General features: G+C 34.7%; 1 protein-coding gene across 1 annotated transcript in view; it reads left to right on the forward strand.

The window, feature by feature from the left end:
- Positions 1-16,079, forward strand: part of mol (dual oxidase maturation factor 1 mol) — a 70,499-nt gene that overhangs the window by 5,374 nt on the left and 49,046 nt on the right. The window contains exon 2 of the mRNA XM_028183585.2: positions 5,823-6,012. The gene's annotated coding sequence lies outside the window, so the exon portion shown is untranslated. The remainder of the gene's footprint in view (positions 1-5,822; positions 6,013-16,079) is intronic.

Below are 16,079 nucleotides of genomic sequence, written 5' to 3' on the forward strand. Positions count from 1 at the left end.
TAAAGCATCTTGCCCGTTGGTTGGCCTGGCCTTATAACATAAATAATTTCAAATAATTACTACAAAGCGGCGAAACATAAATTATCTTACAAGTTTGTCGATCTCATAAAATTTAAAAAATATGGGGTGCGCAAGGCTTAAATCTATTTAGGCACATATTCCAGACACACGATTAGTTACGATATATTTTTTTACTAATCTCGTAATCAAATATTACTCTGGGAGTCCAGCATACAATGAGTTCGAACTGTACTATAATACGATCTATATCTGAAGCACCAGTTTATCCAAAGGTAATAAATAATAATAACTAAGTTGTTAATAAGTTAAAGTTCTGTGAGCAACTTCTCTATGATTGTCTGTGCGAACTAACAAGTTTCGAGTCCTTAGTTACGCTGTCAAGGTATGATGTTAATTTAAAATTAAAAAATATATAGTTTTACCGGTTAAACTGTTTTTAATTATGCACGTCCTAACCGATTTTGGGCCCAGTATAACATTAGTCCTTATACAAAACTTGTACCCCATTTTCCAAGAAGAATCGTAGCATTCCCTTTATAATCGAGAGAGATAGAGAGTTGAGAAATTATCCTCACATCTTATGCACTAAAAAGGTTTTTCATTGACTTTGAAACGGTGATTATCATATACAGGACAACGGCAAATAAACTTTGAATACTATGATTACAAACGAGAGGGTGACGTTGTAGTTAAAGAAGAATTTCGGGCAAGGACGCCCGTGATGAATGTTTGTGCGACCACCGTTGCGCAAATCTCACGCTCACGCTAAAGACTCTTATTACTGCCTCATCGACATAAATCGATTAAATCAATGGATTTTTTAAAAAAACGTGTGGCACTCGGGAACTGCCGCGGTAAGGCTATTGCATAGCATTTTTTATCAACTTATGCAATTATAATTTAATATTAAAACAATAATAAAACAAAACCACGCTATATTAAACATTAATAAAAGCAAAACCTTAACTGTCCCCTTCACACTCATAAGCTAGACCGCGCGAGTGAGAGATGGGCAGACTTTTCATGATGCGCATGCAGTGTGACGTCACGCCACGCGCTTATTCACAAACACTACACAAGCGCAACTTGTGAATGTGTTGAACCCAAGCTACATGGTAGGCGGAGTGAGGGGTGTTAGGTTTCTTTCGTTACGGAATTTCATGATTCGGTCGCCGCGCTCAAGGCCCGTGATAAAAGCTATGCAATAGCTTAAAAATATATAGACAATCCTTTCTCAAGATATTCCGTGGGATTGCTTACATAATTGAGAGATAGCACCTAAATAATGATACAATTTTGCAATAGACAAAATTATTATTAAAAACATTCCGGCCAACTCTGTTAAAGGGAGATAAAAAATGAGTTCATATTCCGAGTACAACAAACAAAAATAAAAAGGAATCGAAGTTCCAGTTTTAAATATATCTTGTTCAACAGCCTGAAACTAAGGGTGGCGAAATCATACTAGACATTTCCAAAATATCCAAACCCTAACTACTAAATAATAACATAATATTTATTTTCAAAAAAAGTATTCGTTCAGGAATAGAACTAAAATACCATGATACATTAGTCATTAGGATCGTAGAGCACTTTACCAACGAGGCGATTGAACTATCATGTCCCATAATTAAAACAAAAATACATCAAAATTCTTTGAATACTAATCTTGGTTCATTCAACTCTTAAATGAAAGTTATCAAAGCACTAGTATTATAGAAGATATCGATCAACTAGTCACTCCAGTAATCACATTCATACGTTTAAAAAAATGACTAATTTTATCAGAAAATGTTTATATTGAAATCCTGATCACGAATACATTTGCATTATTTATGGTAGAAGAAAATTAAATATTAAAATTAATTAGTAGAAATTTGGCATTTACGTGACGGATAAAAAATTAAAAGAATATACAGAGCGACGCAAAAACTGTTCTATTACGTTAATTAGTATAAGTTAATTAGTACTAAGTTAACTGTTCTATTATTATTATTTTTTATTGCTTAGAGGGGTGGACGAGCTCACAGCCCACCTGGTGTTAAATGGTTACTGGAGCACATAGACATCTACAATGTAAATGCGCCACCCACCTTGAGATATAAGTTCTAAGGTGTTATATATAGTTACAACGGCTGCCCCGTCCTTCAAACCGAAACGCATTACTGCTTCACGGCAGAAATAGGCGGGGTGGTGGTGCCTACCCGTGCGGACACACAAGAGGTCCTAAAATTAATTAGTATAAGTAAATTAGTATTAAGTTAACTGTTCTATTAAGTCTGTTAAGTTCTAAAAGAGTTATCGACATTAAAAAAATTAGACTTACATTATCCTTTTTGATTTTAGTTATTTTAGTTATTTTGATAGTGCGGGGAAAGCTAACTACAAAAATAATGTACTAAATTAAATTAAAGTTGAAATAAAACATAACACAAAAATACACGTAGGTACTATGCATATGTAGCAATAAATATTTATGCAAAATTATGCAAACAGAAAGTGTCGCTTGATTTACAGCACAGACTTACAAATGAAACTATTTACACCGCCTACCATAATCATCATAACATATGACATTTAGCGCACTTTCATTATGTGATTTCAGATGTGTTGCAATGCGTTAGACAAATGTCGAAGGCATCAGAATCAGCGTCACGCAGCTAGTGTCAGAAAAGATCTTAATCGTCATGTTCGAGATTGCGTTTTCCTCTTGTTTACTTAAATTACCTAAGATCATGTACTTGTCGCTCTGTGGATATTTTCAGATATGAGTTTTAAATAAGAAAATAGTAAGTTTCGTATGAAACAAGGGTTGGTATGACGCTAAAGAAATAAAGACATACAAACGTACGTTGTATTTATTGTATTATACGTAATGTAAAAGAAAGGTTTTTTTTTTTTTTTTATTGCTTAGATGAGTGAACGAGCTTACAGCCCACCTGGTGTTAAGCGGTTACTGGAGCCCATAGACATTTACAACGTAAATGCGCCACGCACCTTGAGATACAAGTTCTAAGGTTACAGTTCTACAGTTACAACGGCTGCCCCACCCTTCAAACCGAAACGCATTACTGCTTCACGGCAGAAATAGGCAGGGAGGTGGCACCTACCCGTGCGGACTCACAAGAGGTCCTACCACCAGTAAAGGCACAAAAACGTGTTTAGAATATATATAAACAATTTTGTTGCACATTTAGAGAATACAAATTTTTTAAACGATAGCTTCCAATATCCAACGGACACATATACTGGTAGTAATAAATAAACTCACGTTATCAAGTCGTGACAAAGGCCGAAATACATTCGGCCGCGATCTAAGATCCATTAGCGTAATGAATAATTATATAGCGGCTTCGGATTCGACCGCGCAAATGGCGTACTCAGCCGCCGGCTCCTGGCGAGGTCGACTTTTGCAATCTACATTAAAGTGCTCGTAAAATACCATTTTAAAGCAGGATAAAGCATCCTGATTTATATTAAAATAAGCGAGCCTAGTCGACAATGTCACGCACTGAAAACCATCTTAAAAATAGGAAAAAAGATCCAGTGCGTTATTACAAAGCAATCTATTGGGTCTAATAGAAAATATAAACGATTCAGGGACTCAAACGCACCGAAAAAACATCAAAATTGATCCACCCTTTATAATAGAACTTAGAGAACTTCAAATATCTCTGGTGTTTGATACATAAAATATCTCTGGTGTTTACTGGTGGTAGGACCTCTTGTGAGTCCGTACGGGTAGGTACCCTGCCTATTTCTCCCGCTAAGCAGCAATGCACTTCGGTTTAAAGGGTGGGGTAGCCGTTTTAACCATACTGAGACCTTAGAACTTATATCTCAAGGTTGGTGGCGCATTTGCGTCGTAGATGTCTATGGGCTCCAGTAACCACTTAACACCAGGTGGGCTGTGAGCTCGTCCACCCATCTAAGCAATAAAAAAAACAAAAAAAAAACCTAAATCCAAATTCACAGTTATTATTGTAAAGTGTACAATTGACTTACACATAAACAAGTGATACAACAACAAATAAATCTTTTAACCGAACTCTGCATACTTTTCTCTATTCTCACAAACTCCCCAAAGTTTTTGACAACTAAAATCTGATATTATTTCATTTCGTTTTCCAGAATTGTCAAAACTCTAAATTGCTCTACATGTTTCCTCGCATTTAATATATATTTCCATAACTTATTCTATTGAAAGAGATAAGCTTGCGATTAAAATCAATTGAAAGTTTTACCATTCTAAGGCTGTAACTTAATTTGCTTGTATTTCGACACAGTGAGACTTATTTGAATCCACGACTCGTATATAAATATTTGTATTGTAATCAACTATGTTACAGAACGAGCGAGTGACGCGACATAGCTTCTCACGATCTACTCTCGAGACACTAACGATGTTTTGCTCTCGACGTGATCTAGAATAATTGATAAATTGTATTCACAGAGTCATGTTCTGAAGTTACGTTAGAAACGACACTCGTTAAATATTTTTTAATTTGGCTTTAATCACAATTTTGACTTTAAAATTTTCTTTTGCTTCGGAGAAATGAGTAGCCCAATATGTTACATTCATTTTGTAACTACTTGAAGTGTCCCCAGGCAACCCCGGGCGGCTTGGTAGTAGTAGTGCCGTACCGTGGAGACCGGCGTCGTCGACTATCGCCTCGACGACCCGTCGTCAGTCGGGCGTCCTCTAGGTGGCGTTGCGAGTCTGGTTGTAGTGTTGACTGCCGAAACCTCCCTACTCCGATCGGATTTTTGACCCCGGACGGAGATCGGACGTCGGGTGTAAGAGTGCAGGGGAGTCGTTTAGTGCGGTAGGGCCCTAAAACTCCCGCGGTCTGCTCCCAACATCAGCAGATCGTCAAATCCTACATACCTCGTAAGAGGTTCGACCCCCCCGGATCCGAAAAAAAAGTCCCCAGGCAGCGCGAAAGATTGCCACAGTGACTATTACTGCACCTTGTTTCTCAAGAAAGTGTGGTACGTCAATTAACTCACCGCGAAACGTAGATGTAGCATATAGAAACGCACTTTGTTGATTGAAATCTGAAAGCTAATGACACAATTTATTAACAGCTACTCACATGAACATTAACAGTATACTTTAAAATCTATTGAACACATTAACCCTTAACCCATAACTTCAATTTCAACAATTACATAATGTTTCTTTCACGTAGTAATCGTTATGTCTTTTCATCAGAAACATATTATACCATTATGTAAAATATATCTGTAATTAACGTTACTAGAGGTCCCGCAGTAGTCGAAATTCGACTATAATTAATTGGAATTGTAAGTTTGTACACTATTATGATTGTATTTTATACTTCTATAATCAGAAATTTCGCCAAGACTACACTATAAAAAATATTAACACAGACAAACAATATTTAATCTATTCTCAATTTGACAACAGACGTGAAGAACAAAAGTTTATTGTTATTAAATAGTATGCATGCATGTGTGCGTCAAATACATGGCATGTAGTGTTTGTAATGTTTTCTTTATTGATTTAATGTATCTTTTATGCATTATTTAAAAAAAATATTAGCATTGTGCACTTCTTCTCTATATTCTCTATAAGTGTAGAAAATTTCATACTCCTCGCGCAATTTTCGTAAAAAGGGATACAAACTTTTTGCTTCACGTATTAATATATAGATATTTAACTCAAAATATTATTCCGGCTGAATCAGGCTCCAAGTACTAACAACACAAACTTCTTGCAAATTCTTAAATTGCAATATTTACATGCGTAACTAATTTCAATATTATTTTTGTTACAGGGTCGTGTTAAGGTGTAGTCATGAGACATTCTGTGAATTATTCTAAATGGTAATAAGTGTTTATGTAATAATGTCATATGTGCGTCGAATGTGATGTGCGCGTGTTGTGTAATGAACAGTGAAACGCGCCTAAACTGAGTAACCACGTGGCAATGAAAAGAGAAAAGTACAAGACCTTCATTGAAAACAGGTGAGGCCTGTCATATAACTTACATGAGATAAATATTTCGATGGCTCTGTAAGCATATATGTAATGAGCTTATATAGTATTCAATGTCTACATTTTTGTTTTTATTGGCGACATTACAAATGTTTATTAGGTGATATTTTAATTTAATATACATAAATCAATGTTAGTTTACATAGTCTATGCGCCCGTACAAACCTATCTAGTTTTAAAATAAAATATTAGACGTATTTTATTACACTAATTACAATTAAATATATAGTACTGATTATATAAGACAGATTATTCGAAGACCGAAATGTTCCACCTGCTCGAAATTGTAAATCTTCTTTGTCCATCAATTGCAAAAAATACAATTATTTTTATTTCATCAGACACGGATAATATAGGCCTACGTGTAAACGCCTATGCACTTTTATAAGCACCTATTTATTCTAATATATGAATTATCTCCCGAATGCCTATTCGTCATTTGATATCGAGATCATAATCTTGTTCGCTTACACTGGCGAATCTATAATTCGTGGATAAATATAATAATAATAAACACAAATATAGGCAATTACAGTGAAGCCGAAAAGAATATCATACCTTACCAATCGTATTAAATATTATCCATTACACACTTATTACGAAACAACATATTGTTTGTTTTGAAGATTGCACTACAAAGTTTAATTTATGCCATGAGCCGCCCAAGCGGATGGAAAGGAACCACAATTGTTGTGTTACCGCAAATAACAAAGGCTTAGCGTATGTAATTTATACGCGATTTTTCGGCATGAAATTACAGAAGCAATAAAACAAAACATATTTGACGAATAACAATCTTAAAGGCCGTAGCTTTTTTTACAAAATACATGAAAAATATCGCAATCCGAGGTGTTTTGCGATTATCAACGGAAACCATCTAAATATTAAGTGTTATTATGTACTAGCGACCCGCCTTCGCTTCGCTTCGGAAACATTAAAACACACATGAAACCAAAAAAATAAAATAAAATAAATTTAAAAAAAAGTAGCCTATGTTCATCAAGGACAATGTCGGCTTCTAATGGAAAAATAATTTTTCAAATCGGTCCAGTAGTTTCGGAGCCTATTCGAAACAAACAAATCTTTCCTCTTTATAATATTAGTATAGATAAACCGTTTTTCACGCACATGATCTATGAAATCTCAAAAATTAGTGCCAAAATAATGACAACAGTGATAGGTTGAAGTTCGCAAATACAAATTAATGTAAACAGACTGAAAAAAAAACGGAAAACAAAATAACGCGAAAGTAAAAAAACCTTTTTTTTAATTGCCCTATTTCGTAAATTTATGATTTTCAACTTTAAAACCTGATAAATATTTTTGAATTAGCACGTTTTCACAGTTTTCACCTATCACCTAGTTTATATTAATAATGTTTTTATTGATTGACATAGGTGGGCTGATATTCGTCATGGCCTAAAGGGTAAGACGTCCATTGAATTTGTATCTAGCGATGCACCGGTGTTGGAATCTTGCTGAGAAGTACCAATTTATCTAATGAAATACATGCTTAACAAATATTCACGATTGACATCCACGGTGTCGGAATAACATCTTGTAGTAAAAATCAAACCCGCAAAGTTATAGTTTACGTAATTACTGGTGGTAGAACGTTTTGTGAGTCCGCACGGGTAGGTATCACATTATTTCTGCCGTGAAGCAGTAACGCGTTCCGGTTTGAAGGGTGGGGCAGCCGTTGTAACTATTCTGAGACCTTAGATCTCATATCTCAAGGTGGGTGGCGGCATTTAGGTTGTAGATGTCTATGAGTTACTATACTTTGAGTGCCATCGTTTACATTAAGACATTAGACAATAAGAGAGTGATATTTGAAAAAGTTGATCAAAAACTAAGGCCTTGAAACATTGACCCGACCGGTTTCTTGAAAGCAAGACTGCAGTGTGCTTAGTGCGAATTTGTATGCAGTTTGAACTATGTTTGCGTGTAGAGGCGCCCTTAGGGACAAACGTAGGCATACGTTCCAACTCCATACAAATCTGAGTTAACTTTTACGCTATCGAGAACGTTAAAAAATTCGCACTAAGCACACAGATACAAAGATGTGTAAGAAGAATATTAGAAAAGCTAACGGAGGTCGTATCTTCTGATTAACAGTCGATCAGAATTCGAAGATCCTCTCGATCTTCAAGAGCCCCGTCCCTGCATACATAACTTCTTATAAAGTACCTTAACTCTATAAAGTAACACATCATACACATTTATGAAGATGCACATTTTAAAATGTCGTAATTTAACGACCGATGCCGTCGAACACAATGTAGACTGTACAAAACGGCCGATTCACAGCAGTGTGCCAGTGGGCCACTTATCCAGCAGCTGATTTCGTGATGATATAATTGCCGGCGTGCCGGTGACGTAAATTCTGGTAAGACTCCGTCCGAGTGAGGTGAAAGTTTTAAGATCGACTGCACAAAACACAAAAAACCCTGACACAGAGAAACGACCTGATATGTCACGAGTAGCGCGCGAACACACGTGTGTACTCACGGCCCTGCCTCACCGTAATTTGTATCCAAATAATACAAGCGGAAGCATAATATCAGAGAAACTCATTGACATTTAAAAAAAAAAAACGAAGTTGTTCAGTTTTAAATTTCTTACGCAATTATTGCACCTCGTGTTTGCGGTTTCTCAAAGAAAGTTTTACTTTCCGTCGAAACATAGATACGTCATACGCACGCACTCAGACATATTTATATTCTTAATATGGGTTCCGGAGCTTTGTTGTGGATAAAGCTAAATAAACAGAGTAAAACATTTATAAATGCTTAAAGTTAGCTTCTACAGTTTCGCCTGCGATAAATTTATAAATCTAAAGCAAAAACTTACCCGTTAATAATGGTATCAATGTAATACAGTATAATTTCATTACTGTTTCGCTATTATATAAACTAAAAATAAAATATGTTATATTAACACCTATAAATTAAAAAATCAATTAGTAATATGAAATTCATTAAGTAAATTCAAAATAAAACCGGTTCACCTCATTGTAACCTATGACCGCACAAGAAGTCTTCTAACCAATAAATAATTATTTGAAAGTAACAAAGAAGATTACGTGTGCGCGCAGAATCGTCATTACCAGTGGTATCGCTCGAATCATGACCGTTTTGACCGCGTACCGGAACGAACTCTGGCCCCACCAATGCAGAGGCAAATTAAAATATCTGTTTAGCTATCGAAATATATTTCTGGTATCTTACAAATTAATAAAATCGGTTACGTCTTTTTGTTGCACTAGCTTGACAGATCAGCTCACGGTTCCGGTGTTTAGTAGACATCGGAACTCAATCACATAATAATGTAAATAACGTCACACACCTTGAGATATAAGGTCTTCTCTTATTGCCATAATTATTGTCACCGTAGGCGACAGACACCGTAGACGCAATTATCGAACTATACGTTGTTTTACAACATTAAGGTATATTTATTTATTTTTTATTTATTACACTTCATGTAAAATTTACATTGGCGGACTTAATGCCTAAGGCATTCTCTACCAGTCAACCAAAGGTAGTGCAGAGTGGATAGTGGTTGGTGCAATGAAATTTATATTAAGTTACAAAAAGTATATACATACATACATACATTCATACATACATGCATACATACATACACACATACATACACACATACATACATACATATAATAGTTTATATAGTATTAAAAGGAATATATTAATAAATTTCCTTAACAAATAACTATTGCCAATATATCTATTGTCTCACTCGTCAAACCAAAAACGCAACGCTTCGCGGAAGATATAGACAAAATTGCGGTACCTAGGTACCCGTGTAAAGAAGCCATGAAATACGAAAATTACACTAATTTACTAATTTTAAAAGATGAATAATATAATGAATAATATTTAAATAATGAAAGATACTTGTAAGCACGCATGTTCTTCCTTAGAAATTTTGATATTTCCAAAGTCGCATCGCTCATTACCAGTACACCTGGCGTCTTATGTTTACGCCGCGACGACTTTATTGTTACAAATCATTATTTTATCGTTACGTTCAAAATATCATTGTCCAGAGTCAGAGGGATTAGAAGTATAATCCGAACAAAGGAATTAATTTACTAAACTTCAAAAAGTTAGGAAATGTACACATGTACATACAAATGTAGGTAACTAACGCAATTGTTGCAAAGCAAAGCAACCTAACATAAGGTGCGATTATATCAATTATAGATTTTACAACCTCAATCGACATCGAGTGCACGACAAAATAATTTCTGCTGTCCTTTGAAACGACATTGATGAACTCTAATGATAATACTGACATAATCTTGAAGAATGATCCGGCTTACAAATCAAACCTTCAATGAGTTTCACTTTAAAGTACCGATACTCAAAAAAGAAGTCACCATTTGTGATTTAATTATATAAAAATATATAATTTGCCAAAAACCACTACGTAATTCTTCACAGATCCGGAAGCAAATGTATTTGTGTTATTACAGGTAATGTTGGATCCGTCACGCATGCTCTGCGCCCGCACTCTGTGCGTGCCATGGTCACAAGTTCACCTCACCTCGATGAGCATCCAACATGACTCTATCGTTAGAATGAACCCCTCGCTAAGATTAAATCTACACCATTATAAAATTGTACAAGTGTACAGTCGGTATATTGAAAATAATAAAAAGTTACGAAATCTCTGACAAAAAAAGCACGGATTTTTTGTTTGTCTGTTCGTTCATGTGTAACGCAAAACGACTTGTGTCAACAGTTGCTGCTAAAAACTTAACATTTTATTTCAAAGCTTAATCAATTACTCCCAAAGATCATATTAATTTACCTACCGTTTCCAGGGTAGATTATAAATCTATAATAATCAATCTATAACATATGATTACTAAATCGACTTACCATTTTGATAGTTTGCATGTTCGAATGTTTGTTACTCAATCTGATCGGATATGGATGAATTTTCACACAAACATAATTTATTTATATATCATCACATCTAGCTTATGTACTAAAATAAATACGACAATGTGTTCACTATTTCGTGGTTTTACGTACTAAAGGACATACAAATCGTCTGGTAGTTTTGAGGTAGGGTGGGAAAGAATAAAGTCGATATCCCAGGAAATTTAACGTGTGTCATTCTATCTGAATTACAACGCAGCTGAAACCGCGGGGCACATCTAATCTTATTAAATAGGAACTCGCATTCGTAATTTTATTCTAACTCCATTCCTCTCGTACAGGAAACAATCACAGATAATCATCGAGCTCTTTACTGACATTAACGTTCATCAAAATGCACGCTCACGCAAATGAAACAACGTCCGTATGCCTCAGAGATTATCTGTGATTTTATTAAAATAAAATCATGTTTTTTTACACGAATATTCATGATCTCTTATTTTACCCAAACAAGAATATGATTTACAATTTCGTTTAATGCTTAACGTATCAAAAACGACAGTCTAGAAAATTTATTCACTAACGAATTTTTAGTAGTCATTATTAAAAACACTCTTACAGATTAATCTCCAGTTTATATAACCTGCATTAATTAATAATAAATTCAGGAAATACAGCAGTATTTATTATAATCTGTTATTTGACCACGCACAAAGTGACATTGGAGTAAATGTGGATAATCTTTTAATTTAAAGTCAATGAAAACAACTTATTATATTATTATGTAACAACACAATATTATAGTAATAACTTAGCCAGTTTCCAAATATAGATTTTGTTTCTATAAATGTTCCTTCATATGTGTTGTCACTCTTCGAAATGCAATGTACCATTGATCATTGTCGCTTTAATAATAAAGCCAAGAAGGCGAGGACCACATCCGTTTGTCCATCACGTTTTTTTTTGTATTTTAAGTAGGTAGTAAATAAAGTTATTGTACACAAACACTTTTGTGATCAACAAAAAACTTAAGCTGATTATTATGTGTCTATAGTATTTTATTCGGCGTCTTCGAGTCGTTGATATTAATAAAACAATTATTACAGTTTAATCTTGTGTTTATAACTGTCATTGTACGACGTCCGTGACCACGAAAACTGTAAGGTAGCCGAAACGTCGGAGTTACTACATACATGGCAATAATAAACGCAAGAGAAATTTAACGCTAAAAGTTTTTTTTCTATCTAGGCTATCCTCCACTTCTGTTTTTTTTTCTTTGTGGAGAGCACTGTATGTATTTATCTTGAGATTGTTAATAAGAACCAGCAATTTACAGGTAGGTTAAGAAGTGACTTTATTCTAAGCTGCTCCGCATGTCATGTCCTCCAAGTAAAATCTAAGGCCTCGGTTAGATAGATTAGAATTTTTTAAAAGACAAGTGCAAGATATGGCCTGATGCCTCCAAGTGCGTGACGATGTTTAGAATAAGAATATTATTTACTTATGAGCACGAATTCCGGCAACCATGGTAACACGGATAGCAAATTCACACACAATTGTCTATAAAAAAAAAAGAAATAGTAAAAGATTTTAATATATTCTAGTAAGAACGCTAATCCGGATGTAACTAAGAAACGAAAATGGGTATTTGAAGTACGGTCGTGTTGTATTTCCCAATGTGATTACGTAAGGCCGAGAGTAGGTATACTCGTTACAATGTCGCCAAGAAGCATACATACCAAAGGCTGTTGTTATCTGTTGGTTTACAACGACGCTGTAATGTATCTCAGTTGTACATTACACAGACAATAACATGATAAATAATAACACATTAGCTATTAAACAACCCATACAATTAAATTTAATAAAATGTAATTTTATTATATTACAATAAGATAGGTATAATAAGAAGAATACTATAATTCTCATGTTGTATTTGTTATTTTAGTTATGTGTTATCTGTTCTACACACACTCATCACTTTTTATTATTATTCTCATTATCCTCTCGCAGGTTTGCTGGAAGAGATTTCTTAAAGAAATAAGCAGTGCCTTTGTACATAATTTTCCTATTACTCTGTACTATGTCTTCTATTCTGTGTGTACATAAATAAATAAATAAGAATTATATGTTTTATGATTGATCGTTTCGTCATTTAAAGAAACATTTAAGTCAAGTCAGTCACAAAAATAGTAATATTAGCAACTCGGTTTCAAGGTATTGAAAGTTTATGATGAGATCAAAATCAATGGTTAACACGTTGAACGCCATGGCAGACACCATGTGTCCACGGCCCACTTTCTCCTTGGGCCGCATCAATTTATCAAGTATCGTCCAAAAATCGTTGAAGTATTTTTAGCAAATATTGTCAAGAAATATCTTTAAAATAATAAGCGACTTACGGAAGCAGTGACCTCATTATTTTCCGAGATATGTCAAAAGACAGACACTCGATGTCCGTCGCGGCTCCCTGGACTCGGCTTATTGGCGGTCACAGGGTATCCCGCCGCGCCTCACCGGACTAAACACCATTTCTAGTCTCGCATTCAATACGTTAAGTTATTAATGAAATTTAAACAATGTCAAATGCAGCATTTTACGTCAAGGATCCACATTTAACTACAATACGATACAGAACGTTCAATAACGTCTGCATCCTCGAAATGGCTTCTGTCCCCAATGCTATTGGGAACCTAATCTTTGCTTTGAAAAGTACAAATTTTCCACAATACGTTTGAAAAATGGCGACAGTTCAAAGAAGTTCCATTGTGCTGTCACGAATTATTGGCTCATAAATTACATAAAGCGTGACATTTTAGTTTCACACTATATTTGAAAATATCGATTACATTGTTGGAAAATCTAAAACATTGGAACAATGATTATTATGATAAATTATGTTTTAAGAGCTTAGGCGCTTCGTGTTTCAAACAGTTCTAAAAGTTTTTATAATTCATAATTTTTCTTATTTGAAGGGGTCAATGTAACACATGCTTAATACCATAGGTACCAATATTCTACATACGTTTTACGATAATAAAAAAAATTCCCTTTTTTGAACCCATCAAATGGACGAGCTCACAGCCCAACTGGTGTTAAGTGGTTACTGGAGCCCGTAGACATCTACAATGTAAATGCGCCACCCACCTTGAGGTGTAAGTTCTAAGGTCTCAGTATAGTTACAACGGCTGCCCTACCCTTCAAACCGAAACGCATTACTGCTTCACGGCAGAAATAGGCAGGGTGGTGGTACCTACCCGTGCGGACTCACAAGAGGTCCTACCACCAGTAATTACGCAAATTATAATTTTGCGGGTTTGATTTTTATTACACGATGTTATTCCTTCACCGTGGAAGTCAATCGTGAACATTTGTTAAGTACATATTACATTAGAAAAATTGGTACCCGCCTGCGGGTTTCGAACACCGTTGCATCGCTAGATACGAATGCAACGGACGTCTTCTCCTTTGGGCCACGACGACTTCAAAACGACATGACGTGATATTTTTTTCTTTGACCTTCATAATTGTAATTTGGCAGTAGAAATAATCAACTCGCACTTTGCAATCGCTTTCGAATACATATAGTTCCTTATTTGCTTTAACGAAAAGGTCGGTAAAAATTATTTATCGTTTTAATATCAAATTACAATGAGAACCGACAAAGATCGGAATTCTCGAAGTAAATGCTACGATACGATACCAGTTCGGTAAAGATCGGCGGTGGAAGCGATGATCGCTGCTTCTCACATACACAACCTATCGAATGTCCTTCTATTTACAATTTATGGACAGCGTACATAAATTATAATTTTCCTTATCAATCGAAACATGCGATTTGATATTTATCTGCGTGAACGTTTTAGTGTACACGTAATATTATTGTTCGGTTTCTTCGACTTACCCTTGGTTTGATTTAGCTTACAGTTACACGACTAATTAAATTAATCTTCATAAAAATATTTAAAGAAAATTTTGGGTTAAAAAATAAGATGAAGGTTGTTTTTTTTTTCGAATGAAGTTGACGTGAAAGAAAGGACGTAGACGGAAGATAAAGATAGATATAATCGATAAATAAGGTCGGGTTCGCATACCAGTGTATCTTAATTAATATCTGCTCTATTCATCGATGCCAAAATCTCCCTTATTTCATCTTGGAACTCTCAATAAGTATTAAGTAACATTATGAAAATGCGCAAATAGAATCACCACTAAACCTGAATTTTGTGTTAGTTCTAAAACATGCATTTTTGTTGCGTAAGGACCCGTATGGAGATATGATGAATGGAAATCCGCTTTTGTATGGAGTTGTCATAATAATGTAGGCCGCATAGTTGCGAAGGCCGCCACTAATGCGTTTTATTGTCTATTTGAAAATCGATGGTTTTAATCGAATTTTGCTTTTTTTTTCGCTTTTATTATTATTATTATTATTAATACTTTATTTCAGTTTTTTTTAAAAACCATAACATTTTGTTAGTAGTAATTACTTATACTTTTGCATTACTGTAAAAATTCCCAACGCAACGTTCAATGACTTGACAAATTACTAATTCACGCAAAAAAGCACGTCGTAGAGCAACTTTATATTTTATTGGCGGCATAATTATGTTAAGCGCGTTATTCAAAATGAAATAAAAAATCATCCTGCACAAACTAACCGCAGGAAAACTAAATATGAAGCTTAGTCATTTTTTACTTATACCTACTTAAAATCGTTGAGGTTTTTTTTACAGATTACGATTACACAATATTCGTTCTAGCGGTATTAAAAATTTTGCAAAACACTTTAACGATGGCCACGAAAACGGTAAAGTGTATTCGAAATGTCAGAAATTATAAAATATCAATTTAGTAAGAGTATGTAATCCATGGATTACTTTTATTAAAAAAAACGCTTAGATAATACTCATTATTTTAATACACCTATAACTAAAGTGTAATCCAATTTATTCACACGAGATAGGAAAATATGTAGACTGCGTTATGCAAAGTTGTGGTATATGCTTCCGTGTTTAACGCTTAACGCATTCTATTGTTCGCTAATTCCTTATTGAGACATTGTCAACATCAATAAAGCTTAAACGCAGCTTTCAAAAGACGCTTTACTTCATCACATAGAACAGA

This window comes from Bombyx mandarina, chromosome 08 (genome assembly GCF_030267445.1).
Source record: "Bombyx mandarina strain Sakado chromosome 08, ASM3026744v2".
Classification (NCBI taxonomy): domain Eukaryota; kingdom Metazoa; phylum Arthropoda; class Insecta; order Lepidoptera; family Bombycidae; genus Bombyx; species Bombyx mandarina.